This window comes from Mus musculus, chromosome 8, assembly GCF_000001635.26.
Source record: "Mus musculus strain C57BL/6J chromosome 8, GRCm38.p6 C57BL/6J".
NCBI lineage: Eukaryota > Metazoa > Chordata > Mammalia > Rodentia > Muridae > Mus > Mus musculus.
In genome coordinates this window covers 21,681,511-21,696,304 of record NC_000074.6, presented here as the reverse complement: position 1 = coordinate 21,696,304, position 14,794 = coordinate 21,681,511, and the positions used below count along the sequence as shown (strand labels likewise).

Genomic DNA, 14,794 nt, shown 5'->3' with positions numbered 1-14,794 from the left:
CACTGTAGTTTCTTTTAAAAAATATCATTTTAGAACTCTGTAACCTTAAACCCAAAGTGTCAGTTGTTCTTAACATATAGGCAATGTCTTTTGAGAGTGAGTAAAGACTACCTAAAGGCAGAGTCAAAAGTCAGGAGCAGCATATGTGAGGATCATGAGAATTCTGAGCTTTCTATACATTTTGTGTCTGAACCTGGAGTCTTTTAAAATTGATATTAATTGGAGCTGGTATCTTGAAGTAAAAAATTATAGTATTCATTCATCTTCAAAGGTTTCCTAGAAGGTCCTGGTACTTTATATACAGAGCCTTTACTGAGCCTTGTAGCATACTTTGAAAGAATGTAAACACACAGGAAGCATATTGTGAACAATTTATTGAGAAGTGGTCATCAGGCACCAGCATCAGTGGCCTCAGTACTCATGGCTGTCTTGTCCTCTGTGGTCTCCATGTTCAGCAGCAGCAGAGCATGTACATTAAATGACCCTTTCTGTAGGTCCCATTCAGGCGTTCTCTTCTTTTGCAGCCTCTTGTTCTACAATATCATATCAGATCTCTCAATGCTGGAGACACAAAAAGAATCAGGCATTAAGATTTGAGGTTGGCAGCATGTAATAATATGTGATCCTATGGAGATATGTGATACAGCATGAATGTGCTGTGTTGGCCACAATACAGACTTCAGCAAGGACATCTCAACCAATAACACACTTCAGGGGTGTTGGTCATGCACTTGAGAGCCATTCTGAGGTGTCTTTAATTTCTGTGTTCCTTTTGTCACCATGTAGACACTTTTGTATACTTTGAAATTGATTCAATTTTCCTTTACACAAAGAAAAATTTCTACTAATACCCAAGACTAATCCTGTTCTATAAGCATTTAATCAGAGTATTGGAGTACTGTGAGTATTGAAATTCCCATGTATATCTTTTTACAGTAAACGCCTTATGAGAAAGATATTCAATTAGAGTTACTTTTCTCTCGCTGTTACTGTTATGAATATAAAAGGAATTAAATTAGTGTTGCCAGAGAGCAAAATTACTCTACCAGGATTCTAGGGCTCATCTTCATCCCTCCCTCAGGAGAATGCAAGCATCCATCACACTGGGCACCAGTACTCACATTCCTCTTGAAGAGAAGAGCCTTCTGGGTCTCCAAAGGAGACAGAAACAGCTTGGTCTTCTTTCCCTGGCTGCTCCTCAGTATTAGTCTCTTCATCTGTGTTTTGGATAGGATCAGCCTGGACTTGGAAGGCCAGCAGGGCAAGGGCAGAGAGGAGGACTAGTGTCTTCATGGCTGGGAGTCACCTGGAGGATTGGTGAGCAGGAGCTCAATGTGTGGAATTGGGAGAGGCTGTTACCCTCAAGTTCCCTTTGATGTTCCTCTGTCCTCAAGGCTACCATCATCATGTTGCACTGCGTGTTCAGTAACAAAAACCCTGCCACCGATAATCATGAAGAGGCCCTGCAATCTTCTCCCATTTCCCATCTGCTTGAGTATTTACCTCTCATTTGTAAGAGAAGAAACAGCTGGGCACTGCCTAATTTAATAAGCTCAAGGAACAAAGGATTTTTATATTCTGGACTTGAAGCCTGTACTTCTCAGAACATCTGGATTCGACCTTGATCAGGTAGACTGGAGAGTCAGTTCTTTTCATGATTCAGGTATTATCAATCATCCTCATGAGTGGTCACAATGTGAATCCCCTACTTGAGGCCATTATAGAGAAAGCAAGATGGCCTCATTGTGGCACAGTGAATTGAGTTTAAGAGACAGAGTTTGTAAGAATGCAGCTAGAGTGAGTTGTTCTGTAGAAGCCAAAGTGTCTGAACACATGGCACAATAGTTTGGTCCAGGAGCATCTCCATACTTGGGACCCTCAAGCTAGGTGTCATTCCACATGTTTCAGATTCTGCAATGTTTTTACTTTCAGAAAATGAGTACTGGGGCTTTGCCTGAGCATTGGCGGGAGACATCTTGGTTCCAGGACTCCACCGAGACTAGTCTGCACAGGTGAGAGTGTGGACTACAGAAGCTAATAGCTTCTGGGACAGGTGGGAGCAACAGAGCTTCTGAGGCAGCCCCCTTTTCGGGCTCCAGACAACCCAGCAGCTTCCCTGCCAGACTAGAGGTGTCTGCCTGGCCTGGGAGGGCTTTGAGGAGCACCTAGGGGAGCCATCTTGGTTCCCAGATCCATTTGAGGCTAGTCTGTGCAGGTCAGAGTGTGGACTACAGAAGCTAACAGCTTCGGTGACAGGCCGAAGCAGCACAACTTCTAGGACAGGTCCTGTTTTGGGCCTTCATCTATGCTCAAAATACAAGGGCAGCCACAATTATTAAAGAAACTTTAGTAAAGCTCAAAGCACACATTGCACCTCACACATTAATAGTGGGAGACTTCAACACACCACTTTTACCAATGGACAGATCCTGGAAACAGAAACTAATCAGGGACACAGTGAAACTAACAGAAGTTATGAAACAAATGGATCTAACAGATATCTACAGAACATTTTATCCTAAAACAAAAGGATATACCTTCTTCTCAGCACCTCATGGAACATTCTCCAAAACTGACCACATAATTGGTCACAAAACAAGCCTCAACATATGCAAAAATATTGAAATTTTCCCATGCATCCCATCAGATCACCATGGACTAAATAATAGAAAGCCAACATTCATGTGGAAAATGAACAACACTCTTCTCAATGATACCTTGCTCAAGGAAGGAATAAAGAAAAAAATTAAGGACTTTTTGGAGTTTAATGAAAATGAAGCCACAACATACCCAAACTTAAGGGACACAATGAAAGGATTTCTAAGAGGAAAACTCATAGCTCTGAGTGCCTCCAAAAAGAAACTAGAGAAAGCACACATTAGCAGCTTGACAACACACCTAAAAGCTCTAGAACAAAAGGAAGCAAATTGACCCAAGAGGATTAGACCGGAGGAAATAATCAAACTCAGTGGCAAAACCAACCAAGTGGAAACAAGAAGGAATATTCAAAGAATCAACCAAAGGAGGAGCTGGTTCTCTTAGAAAATCAATAAGATAGATAAACCCTTAGCCAGACTCACCTGAGGGCACAGGGAAAGCATCCTAATTTTAAAAAATCAGAAATGAAAAGGGAGGCATAACAACAGTCCCTGAAGAAATCCAAAACACCATCAGATCCTTCTACAAAAGGCTATACTCAACAAAACTGGAGAACCTGGATGAAATGGACAAGTTTCTAGACAGATACCAGGTACCAAAGTTAAATCAAGATCAGATTAATTATCTAAACAGCCCTATATCCCCTAAAGAAATAGAAGCAGTCATTAATAGTCTGCCAACCAAAAAAGCCCAGGATCAGATGGGTTTAGTGCAGAGTTCTATCAGACCTTCAGAGAAGATCTAATCCCAGTTCTTCACAAACTATTCCACAAAATAGAAACAGAAGGTACTCTACCCAACTCATTCAATGATGCCACAATTACTCTGATACCTAAACCACAAAAAGACCCAACAAAGTAAGAGAACTTCAGAACAAATTCCCTTATGAATATAGATGCAAAATTTGTCAATAAAGTTCGCGCTAATGAAATCCAAGAACAAATGAAAACAATCATCCATCCTGACCAAGGAGGTTTCATCCCAGGGATGCAGGGATGATTCAATATATGGAAATATATCAACGTAATCCTGTATATAAACAAACTCAAAGACAAAAACCACATGATCATCTCATCAGATGCAGAGAAAGCATTTCACAAAATCCAACACCCATTCATGATAAAAGTCTTGGAAAGATCATAAATTCAAGGCCCATACCTAAACATGATAAAAGCAATCTACAGCAAACCAGTAGCCAACATCAAAATAAATGGTGAGAAGCTGGAAGCAATCCCACTAAAATCGAGGACTAGACAAGGCTGCCCACTCTCTCCCTACCTATTCAACATTGTACTTGAAGTCCTAGCCAGAGCAATTAGACAACAAAAGGAGATCAAGGGTATACAAATTAGAAAAGAAGAAGTCAAAATATCACTTTATGCAGATGATATGATAGTATATATAAGTGACCCTAAAAATCCCACCACAAAACTCCTAAACCTGATAAACAGCTTCGGTGAAGTAGCTGGATGTAAAATTAAATCAAACAAGTCAATGGCCCTTCTCTACACAAAGAATAAACATGCTAAGAAAGAAATTAGGGAAACAACACCCTTCTTAATATTCACAAATAATATAAAATACCTTGGCGTGACTCTAACTAAGGAAGTGAAAGATCTGTATGACAAGAACTTCAAGTCTCTGAAGAAAGAACTTAAAGAAGATCTCAGAAGATGGAATGACCTCCCATGCTCATGGATTGGCAGGATCAATATAGTAAAAATGACTATCTTGCCAAAAGCAATCTACAGATTCAATGCAATCCCCATCAAAATTCCAACTCAATTCTTCAACAAATTAGAAAGGGCAATCTGCAAATTCATCTGGAATAACAAAAAACCTAGGATAGCAAAAAATCTTCTCAAGGATAAAAGAACCTCTGGTGGAATCACCATGCCTGACATAAAGCTGTACTACAGACAAATTGTGATAAAAGCTGCATGGTACTTGTATAGTTACAGACAAGTAGACCAATGGAATAGAATTGAAGACTCAGAAATGAACCCACAAACCTATGGTCACTTGATCTTTGACAAGGGAGTAAAAACCATCCAGTGGAAAAAAGACAGTGGTCACTTGTATATATTATCATATCATCTGCAAATAGTGATTTTTGACTTCTTTCTTTCCAGTTTGAATTCCTTGATCTCGTTTTGTTGTCTAATTGCTGTGGCTAGAATATCAAGTACTATATTGAATAGGTAGGGAGAAAGTGGGCAGCCTTGTCTAGCCTTGCATGAAATGTAAGCTGTTGAGACCCAGGGGTGTTTGCACATTTTGCTCAGCTGCTCCCATGTATTTTCACATCAAAAAAACTTTCCGCATGACACTCTGATTAAGAGTCCAGAGCGTTCCAGGAAAGGAGGGCAAGCTCCACAGAGAAGTGGACAGATACCCTGCACTGACCATCAGGTGGCATGGCTGTGCTAAAGGTTTGTCTTTTTACAGAGAGTCTTCAGAGGACTCAGTCCAGTAGGGTTGGGCAACAGGCTCCAGTCTACTGAGCTCTAAATATTACTACACTTGTTCCAAAGCCCGCATTCCAAGAAAAGCAAAAAAGACCTTGTAAAAGAGGCTGGGATCTACGCATTAATAGATCTTTTGCACATCAGTGAGAATTTGAGCTCATCAAAGCCACCACAACCCTTTGTTAGCACTTTGGAATTTGGAAGACTTGGAAATCTCTTCTGCTATTACTAGAGTTAAACTAGGACCTTAAAGTGTCTTAAGGGGGTGAGGAATTAACATAGAAGCATCCTCATATATGCCTGTTGAATTTGGTGGGTGGTTGCTAAGAACTGGAAGCTTAGGGTTTCCAGGTCCCTCTGCAGGCCACTATGTTTGGTTCAGGTTTCAGGCACCTGTACGGGTGGCATGAGCTGGTATAGTGACTGAGGATACTCTCTCTGGGTCTTGATCACTCTTGCTGTATCTCTGTGTCACAGGATATCTGGTCATATAAGTAACATAAGTCACATTTTCTAACAGCTCATCATCAGTTGAGAAAGGTAGATAAAGGTATCTTAAGGTACCTACACGTAGATCTCTGAAGATATATCTGAATACCTGAGCACATGGTATGTGTTTGTGTGTGTGTGTGTGTGTGTGTTTAAAGTCACACCTCTATATATCAAATCCAGCTTCCACAAATATGTACAGATACTTCTTCACATGTTGTATATATCTTGTTGAGACTTCCTGCTTTGCTTCTTGTCTTAGAGACTTTGACTGTTCTGAATAGACACACCAAGGAAACTCTCTCTCAAATGTTGCCATAAGGACAACATTTGACTGTGGTTGGCTTACAGGCCATCAAGTCAGGGACATGGCAATATTCAGGCTGGCCATGCAGAGGATGATCTCAGAGTTGTACAGCTTCATCTGAGGCTGCTAGCAGAATATTGACTTCCAGACAGGTTGGATGAGGGTCTTAAGGCCAGAACCCACAGTGACACACCTACTCCAACAAGCCCACACTTCCCTAAAGTGCCACTCCCTGGACTGAGCATATACAAACCATCATACTTCTTATTTGGTGCCTTTCTACTTAATACTTCTTACAGTATTGTTTTTAGAGCTGACACACTTATAGAAATTCAAAGCCAGACATATGATCTTGTCCTGCCCTGCTTGTCAAATCCTAATATTTAGAATGTTGAGATAGGTTTCTCTAAAATGTTAGGTCATTGTGACAATGTAAAAGTGAAGATAACCATGTTGCCTACCTCCCACACGGCTGATGGCTTTGATAGTGGTTCAGATCTAAATGGGCTGTGTTATAAAGTGATAGATTAGGATACTTGCAACAGCATTGGCCTTTCGTATTATGCATCAGGATCCTGTGTGAGAATGATAACCTTGACACTCCTACAGGCCAAAGATAAGTTTTTTATGTGTTTTGGTTTTTCCAGACAGGGTTTCTCTGTATAGTCCTGGCTGTCCTGGAACTCACTTTGTAGATCAGGCTGGCCTTGAACTCAGAAATCTGCTTGCCTCTGCCTCCTGAGTGCCAAGTATTTCTAGCATTCTGTTACTTGGTTCTCAGAGTCTTGCTTGGGACAATAATCAAGCACACACAGAGAGAATTGCTGTAAAAACTTTATTTGCATAGAAAGGAAGAGGGAGGTCTAGAGCATAACACCTGACAAATAACAGTGCTTTTCAAAATCTCAAGTCATATGACAAATATAATCTTCTTGTTCCTAGTGCTCAGCAGCAACAGGGTTGGAAGGTGTGGCCCTGGTAAGTGTTGGCCCCAGAAAACCATTCTCCAAAACCACAATCTGTGAGTCTACAATCACAGATCCAGTCTGACTTCATATCTGGGAATAGACATCATATGAAGTACTTAGTTCCTGAATCAGCAGGGCAGAAGAGGTCTGGGCAAGATATGTGCTGGGTGAAATGGGTTCTCCTTATTGATCATTACTGCAGCAACATGAGTTATCAGGATCAATATAAATAAATATTCATGGTAAGCACAAAACTAAAGACTAAGCCCTACTTGTTTGTTTTTGTTTTTGTGCACCTGCCATTACTTAAATATGTAAAAACACATCTCCAAACTAAAATATAATAGACACAGTTAAATAGTTCAAGACTAACCATTTAGATCTTGAAGAAAACACTATCTATTAATTCTCTTTATTTATTTATTAATTCTCATGTTTTTCACAAACAATTCGTTGCAGAAAGAAATTGATCTGTTTTGTTCTTGCTGTTCAGTGAGGAAAATAATGAAGTAATAAAGTAACCTGGGTGACCCAATTTTAGAGATTATTTGTACTCCTCTCTATTCCATGTCTCTAGCATAATGAGGTCTCTCCCCTGCATCTTGGAGAGTACTGCATTTATCCCCTCCAAATGATGTGGAAATATCCTGGTCCTCCTTGACCAACTATTCCTGGTCTGGAGCCTCCTCAGAACTTCCTTGGGGAGAACCTGCCTGCATGTGCAGGGTTAGCCGGAGAAGGGTGGTGAGCAGAGTGAACATCATCATGGCAGTGGGTTTTCTAGGAGATTAAAACAACAACAACAACAACAACAACAACAACAACAACAACAACAAAAAAACAAAAACAAAAAACCAAACTACCAGGATCTGTTGAGGTAAATCTCCTCCCAAATATGCCCCAATGAAAACACAACATAGTTAATATTATAACATGCTGTGCACCTAAATTTGGCACATCTATCACTATCTTACCATCTTCCACAGCTTATGAGACCCCTTAGATCTTGCAGTTTCTCCAGGCAATGTGCTTTTGCTCTGCTTTTCTTTTTCCTCCTAGTCTGGCTCCTCTTCCTCTTCCATTTTCTCCTTCCTGTCTCTCTCCCCCCTATCTGCTCCACCTTCCCTTTTACTTGCCCTATCATTAGCTCTCCTTTATTTTACAAATTAAGATGGGAAGCAGGTTTACAGGAAATCACCTGAGCCTTGACTCATTCCTGGTTCACAACCATTTACAGCAGAACATAATTAACATCAAATAAAATTAGCCGCAAGGCTATCCACAAGATTTCCCCCTTTCTGTCCAATTAAAAGACTATTTTATCTCAGATATAAATGAACATAACTATTACTATTTTGTAATTTATAAAGTACAAGAGATCTAACACCCAGTCCATCATGTTTGTTAATTAAACAGAACCTCTGTCATTTATCCTTACTTAAAAGACTTATAATTCTGTATCTGGCTATGTCTTGCCATCTAAAAACCATCCCCTGAAAACTGTTCTCAAAATAAAAAGCCTGGGTTGGATAGGAGACTATGTAGTTTTTCAACCCCATCAGAAGTCCAAGAATGACTGATATATAACTGAAAATATATAGGAAAACCTAAAACAGATTCCAAAACTTAGCCAGTCCATAGAGACCTCTGATCACCTGGTCAGTCCCTTACTTCAATATGTTGGAGCATCAATCTTCAGCCTACTGGCCACAGTCCTCTGAAAGACTTAGAGAAACAGGAATATTAAGGACTAGTTTACTCTGTCTCGGCAGAATCCAGCTGTCCTTTTCTGTAATTGTGTCCTTTCTTTGGACAATATTATGTCAATAAATGAAATGAGGCAATTCTTGCTTAGTGGCTGTTTTGCCACAACTGGAGTAACTCAAAGATGCTCAGTTTCTTCTTTGAATCCAAGACAGAGAAGGCTGTCAGGAGCACACTGGTCTCAACAACAAATGAATTAATAACATTAAAGGTCACATTCTGTGGATTTCTGTTTTTGAAAACCAACTATGTATTGTAACCTTGACTGTTGTCTGTTAACTACTGTCAGTCACTAATTAAAAATCTGAAAACAGTCTAAAGATAAAGTCAGAGTCATGAATTTCCTATTTGGCCCTTAACTCACAGGCTTACACATCTCAGATCTGTTTATAATAACAGCCATAGAAGGACTTAGTCTAAGCCCTGTACTTCAAATTTGTCAGTACCAAAGACAACCTATAATAACCACTCCCAGCCCTAAAGCTTAGGGAACTGGGGCGACAACTCTTCATAACTTCTTGAAGCTGAATATGGGTGTCGAGATATTTTTGAAGGGAGGGGGAATGGTAGGGAAATGAGGGAGTTAGTTGGCCTTAAGAAGGCCACACCAATGATTGTATTAGTCTCTGATGTCTGTGTGCTGACTGGATCCAGATGAAAAACCAAGCCATCAGGTTTTCAGGCAGGTCAGTTCAGTATGTCTGATGATGAAATTAAACAAGACTCTATATTCTGTAATATATAAATCTCAAATGAAATTTTAGTATCATTAAGATAACCTTTTTGTTTGATTCTCTGGAATCTAGTTCTCATGGGTGGTCTCCCTCTATCAAATCTGATCCATATAACTATGGAAGGTATAAATAACTTAATCATCATTTACAAAAACACAAAGACAAAACATTTTTCCTCAAATCAGATATCCTTCAGCTGGTAATCAGGAAAACCTGTAGCTTGCCCTCTGTTCTAGAGGAACAATAAAATAACCACAACACTCAAAATCACACACATTTTAGAAATTTAGGCCTTTCTAATTTGTCATGTTAGGATTTAAACTCAAAATTCCCATGCAGCCCTCATTAGACAGAATATGAGTCTCCTGCAGACTTTATTATACCATTTTAAAAACAATAAATTCACACTTCTATTTTCCTTTCCTTTCCTCTTTCCTTGCCTCTTTCCTTGCCTCTTTCTTTGCCTCTTTCCTTGCTTTTTTCTTTCCTCTTTCCTTTCTTCTTTCCTTTCCTCTTTTCTCTTTCCTGTCTACATCTGCCTATAAGGAGCAGCTTGTCAAACCAGGATAAAACCCAAAATTCCTGTGGAGCCAATATTAGACAGAATATGAGTATCCTGTAAGACTTATTAGGGTGTTCTCTACCTTGAACCACAGACATAAATTAACCCCCATTATAATAGCTATTTGTTATGCTCTCTACCTGGAGCCACAGACTTCTATTAATTAATTAATACCTGTTCATAGCAGGTAATTATCACTGCTCTCTCTACTTGGAGTCATTGACTAACATTTCCTATCTAATTCTGAACATGAAATTTCTCATAATTAATAAGCTCTCTGCCTAGAGCAGTCATCCTGTTTGAGGTGTTCTCTACCAGGAGCCACAGGCATTTATTTATACCTTCTATCTTTTGTTTTCTCTACCAGGAGCCACAGATATTTATTTAATTAATACCTATTATTTAATTATTACCTATTATAATATCTATCTCTTATGGTCTTTACCTAGAGCCACAGACTTCTATTAATTGATACCTATATTGATAGCAGGTGAATCGACTAAAGGGGACCTCATGAAATTGCATAGGTTTTGTAAGAAAAAAGACACTGTCAATAAGACAAAAAGACCACCAACAGGTTGGGATGGATTTTTACCAAACCTATATCTGATAGGGGACTAATATCCAATACAAACAACACCATTAAAGAATGGAGTACAGAGCTAAGCAAAGTATTCTCAACTGAGGAATACCAAATGGCTGAAAAGCACCTTAAAAATGTTCAACATCATTAATCATCAAAACTTCACGTGACAGCAGATGCTGGCAAGAATGTGGAGAAAGAGGAACACTCCTCCATTGCTGTTGGGTTTGCAAGCTGGTACATACACTCTGGAAATCAGTTTGCTGGCTCCTCAGAATATTGGACATAGTAATACCCAAAGATCAAGCAATACCACTTCTAGGCATATACCCAGAAGATGTTCCAACTGGTAATAAGGACACATGCTCCACTATGTTCATAGCAGCCTTATGTATAATAGCCAGAAGCTAGAAAGAACTCAGATGTCCCTCAACAGAGGAATGGATACAGAAAATGTGGTACATTTTCACAACAGAGTACCACTCAGCTATTAAAAACAATTGATTTATGAAATTCTTAGGTAAATGGATGGATCTGGAGGATATCATACTGAGTGAGGTAACCCAATCATAAAAGTACTCACATGATATGAACTCACTGTTAAGTGCATATTAGCCCAGCAACTTAGAATGCCCAAGAAACAATTTGCAAAATACATGAAAATCAAGAAGATGGAAGACCAAAGTGTGGACACTTCATTGCTCCTTAGAATAGGGAACAAAACACCCATGAATGGAAGGAGTTAAAGAGACAAAGTTTGGAGCTGCAATGGAAGGATGGACCATTCAGAGACTGCCCCACCCAGGGATCCATCTCATAATCAGCCAGCAAATGCAAACTCTATTGCATATGGCAGCAAGATGTTACTGACAGGACTCTGATATAGCTGTCTCTTGTGAGGCTTTGCCAATGCCTGGCAAGTATAGAAGTGGATGCTCACAGTCATCTATTGGATGGAACACAGAGCCCCCAATGGAGGATCTAGAGAAATTACCCAATTAACTGAAGGGGTCTGAAACCCTATAGGAGAAACAACCATATAAACTAACCAGTACCCCCAGAGCCTGTGCCTCTAGGAGCATATATACCAGGTGATGGCCTTGTTGGCCATCAAAGGAAAGAGAGGCCCTTTGGTCTTGCAAACTTTATATGCCTAAGTGCAGGGGAAAGCCAGGGCCAAGAAGCAGGAGTGGGTGGGTCATGGGGCAGGGCAGGGGTAGGGTATAGGGGAATTTCACAATAGCATGTGAAATGTGAATGAAGAAAATATCTAATAAAAATTGTGTAAAACAGAGCTTCTGAGGCAGCGCCATCTTTGGCTCCAGACAACCGGCCACCTTCCTGGCCAAAGCAACACAGCTTCTGGGAAAGATCCTGTTTTGGGCCTTCATCTTCAGCCAGGAGGAGGTCCAAACACCAGATAACTATGCACCTTGCCTGAAAGAGGAGAGCTTGCCTGCAGAGACTGCTCTGACCACTGAAACTCAGAGGAGAGAGCTAGTCTTCCACATCTGCTGATAGAGGGTAACAAAATCAACAGAAGAACAATCTCTAAACAAAGACAACTATAACAACTAACTCCAGAGATTGCCAGATGGCGAAAGGTAAACGTAAGAATCCTACTAACAGAAACCAAGACCACTCACCATCATCAGAACCCAGAACGCCCACTTTGCCCAGTCCAGGGCACCCTAACACACCTGAAAAGGTAGACCTGGATTTAAAAGCATATCTCATGATGATGGTAGAGGACATAAAGAAGGAATTTAATAACTCACTTAAAGAAATACAGGAGAACACTGCTAAAGAGTTACAAGTCCTTAAAGAAAAACAGGAAAACACAACCAAACAGGTAGAAGTCCTTATAGAAAAACAGGAAAAGACAACCAAACAGGTGATGGAAATGAACAAAACCATACTAGACCTAAAAAGGGAAGTAGACACAATAAAGAAAACCCAAAGTGAGGCAACGCTGGAGATAGAAACCCTAGGAAAGAAATCTGGAACCATAGATGCCAGCATCAGCAACAGAATACAAGAGATGGAAGAGAGAATCTCAGGTGCAGAAGATTCCATAGAGAACATCGGCACAACAATCAAAGAAAATGGAAAATGCAAAAAGATCCTAACTCAAAACATCCAGGAAATCTAGGACACAATGAGAAGACCAAACCTACGGATAATAAGAGTGGATGAGAATGAAGATTTTCAACTCAAAGGACCAGCAAACATCTTCAACAAAATTATTGAAGAAAACTTCCCAAATCTAAAGAAAGAGATGCCCATGAACATACAAGAAGCCTACAGAACTCCAAATAGACTGGACCAGAAAAGAAATTCCTCCTGACACATAATAATCAGAACATCAAATGCACTAAATAAAGATAGAATATTAAAAGCAGTAAGGGAAAAAGGTCAAGTAACATATAAAGGCAAGCCTATCAGAATTACACCAGATTTTTTCACCAGAGACTATGAAAGCCAGAAGAGCCTGGACAGATGTTATACAGACACTAAGAGAACACAAATGCCAGCCCAGGCTACTATACCCAGCCAAACTCTCAATTACCATAGATGGAGAAACCAAAGTATTCCACTACAAAACTAAATTCAACCATTATCTCTCCACGAATCCAGCCCTTCAAAGAATAATAACGGAAAAAACCAATACAAGGATGGGAACTATGCCCTAGAAAAAATAAGAAGATAATCCCTCAACAAAACTAAAAGAAGACAGCCACAAGAACAGAATGCCAACTTTAACAACAAAAATAACAGGAAGCAACTATTACTTTTCCTTAATATCTCTTAATATCAATGGTCTCAACTCCCCAATAAAAAGACATAGACTAACAAACTGGCTACACAAACAAGACCCAACATTTTGCTGCTTACAGGAAACTCATCTCAGAGAAAAAGATAGACACTACCTCAGAATGAAAGGCTGGAAAACAATTTTCCAAGCAAATGGTATGAAGAAAAAAGCTGGAGTAGCCATCCTAATATCTGATAAGATTGACTTCCAACCCAAAGTCATCAAAAAAGACAAGGAGGGGCACTTCATACTCATCAAAGGTAAAATCCTCCAAGAGGAACTCTCAATTCTGAATATCTATGCTACAAATACAAGGGCAGCCACATTCATTAAAGACACTTTAGTAAAGCTCAAAGCACACATTGCACCTCACACATTAATAGTGGGAGACTTCAACACACCACTTTTACCAATGGACAGATCATGGAAACAGAAACTAAACAGGGACACAGTGAAACTAACAGAAGTTATGAAACAAATGGATCTAACAGATATCTACAGAACATTTTATCCTAAAACAAAAGGATATACCTTCTTCTCAGCACCTCATGGTACCTTCTCTAAAATTGACCACATAATTGGTCACAAAACAAGCCTCAACATATACAAAAATATTGAAAATGTCCCATGCATCCTATCAGATCACCATGGACTAAGGCTGATCTTCAATGACAAAATTAATAATAGAAAGCCAACATTCAAGTGAAAACTGAACAACACTCTTCTCAATGATACCTTGGTCAAGGAAGGAATAAGGAAAGAAATTAAGGACTTTTTGGAGTTTAATGAAAATGAAGCCACAACATACCCAAACTTATGGGACACAATGAAAGCATTCCTAAGAGGAAAACTCATAGCTCTGAGTGCCTCCAAAAAGAAACTAGAGAGAGCACACATTAGCAGCTTGACAACACACCTAAAAGGTCTAGAAGAAAAGGAAGCAAATTCACCCAAGCAGAGTAGAAGGCAGGAAATAATCAAACTCAGGGGTGAAATCAACCAAGTGGAAACAAGAAGAACTATTCAAAGAATTAACCAAACGAGGAGTTGGTTCTTTGAGAAAATCAACAAGATAGATAAACCCTTAGCTAGGCTCACTAGAGGGCACAGGGACAAAATGCTAATTAACAAAATCAGAAATGAAAAGGGAGACATAACAACTTATCCTGAAGAAATCCAAAACACCATCAGATCCTTCTACAAAAGGCTATACTCAACAAAACTGGAAAACCTGGACGAAATGGACACATTTCTGGACAGATTACCAGGTACCAAAGTTGAGTCAGGATCAAGTTGACCATCTAAACAGTCCCATATCCCCTAAAGAATTAGAAGCAGTTTTTAATAGTCTCCCAGCCAAAAAAAGCCCAGGACCAGATGGGTTTAGTGCAGAGTTCTATCAGACCTTCAAAGAAGACCTAATTCCAGTTCTTCACAAACTATTCC

The 14,794-nt window shown here is 39.6% G+C and overlaps 1 pseudogene across 1 annotated transcript; it reads right to left on the bottom strand.

The window, feature by feature from the left end:
• Positions 1–451: 451 nt before the first annotated feature.
• On the bottom strand, positions 452–1,293 carry Defa-ps1 (defensin, alpha, pseudogene 1; annotated as a pseudogene). Its single transcript, NR_003146.1, has 2 exons — positions 1,122–1,293; positions 452–561 (listed from the first exon to the last, which is right to left on the bottom strand). The product of NR_003146.1 is annotated as a defensin, alpha, pseudogene 1 (transcript).
• Positions 1,294–14,794: the final 13,501 nt, after the last annotated feature.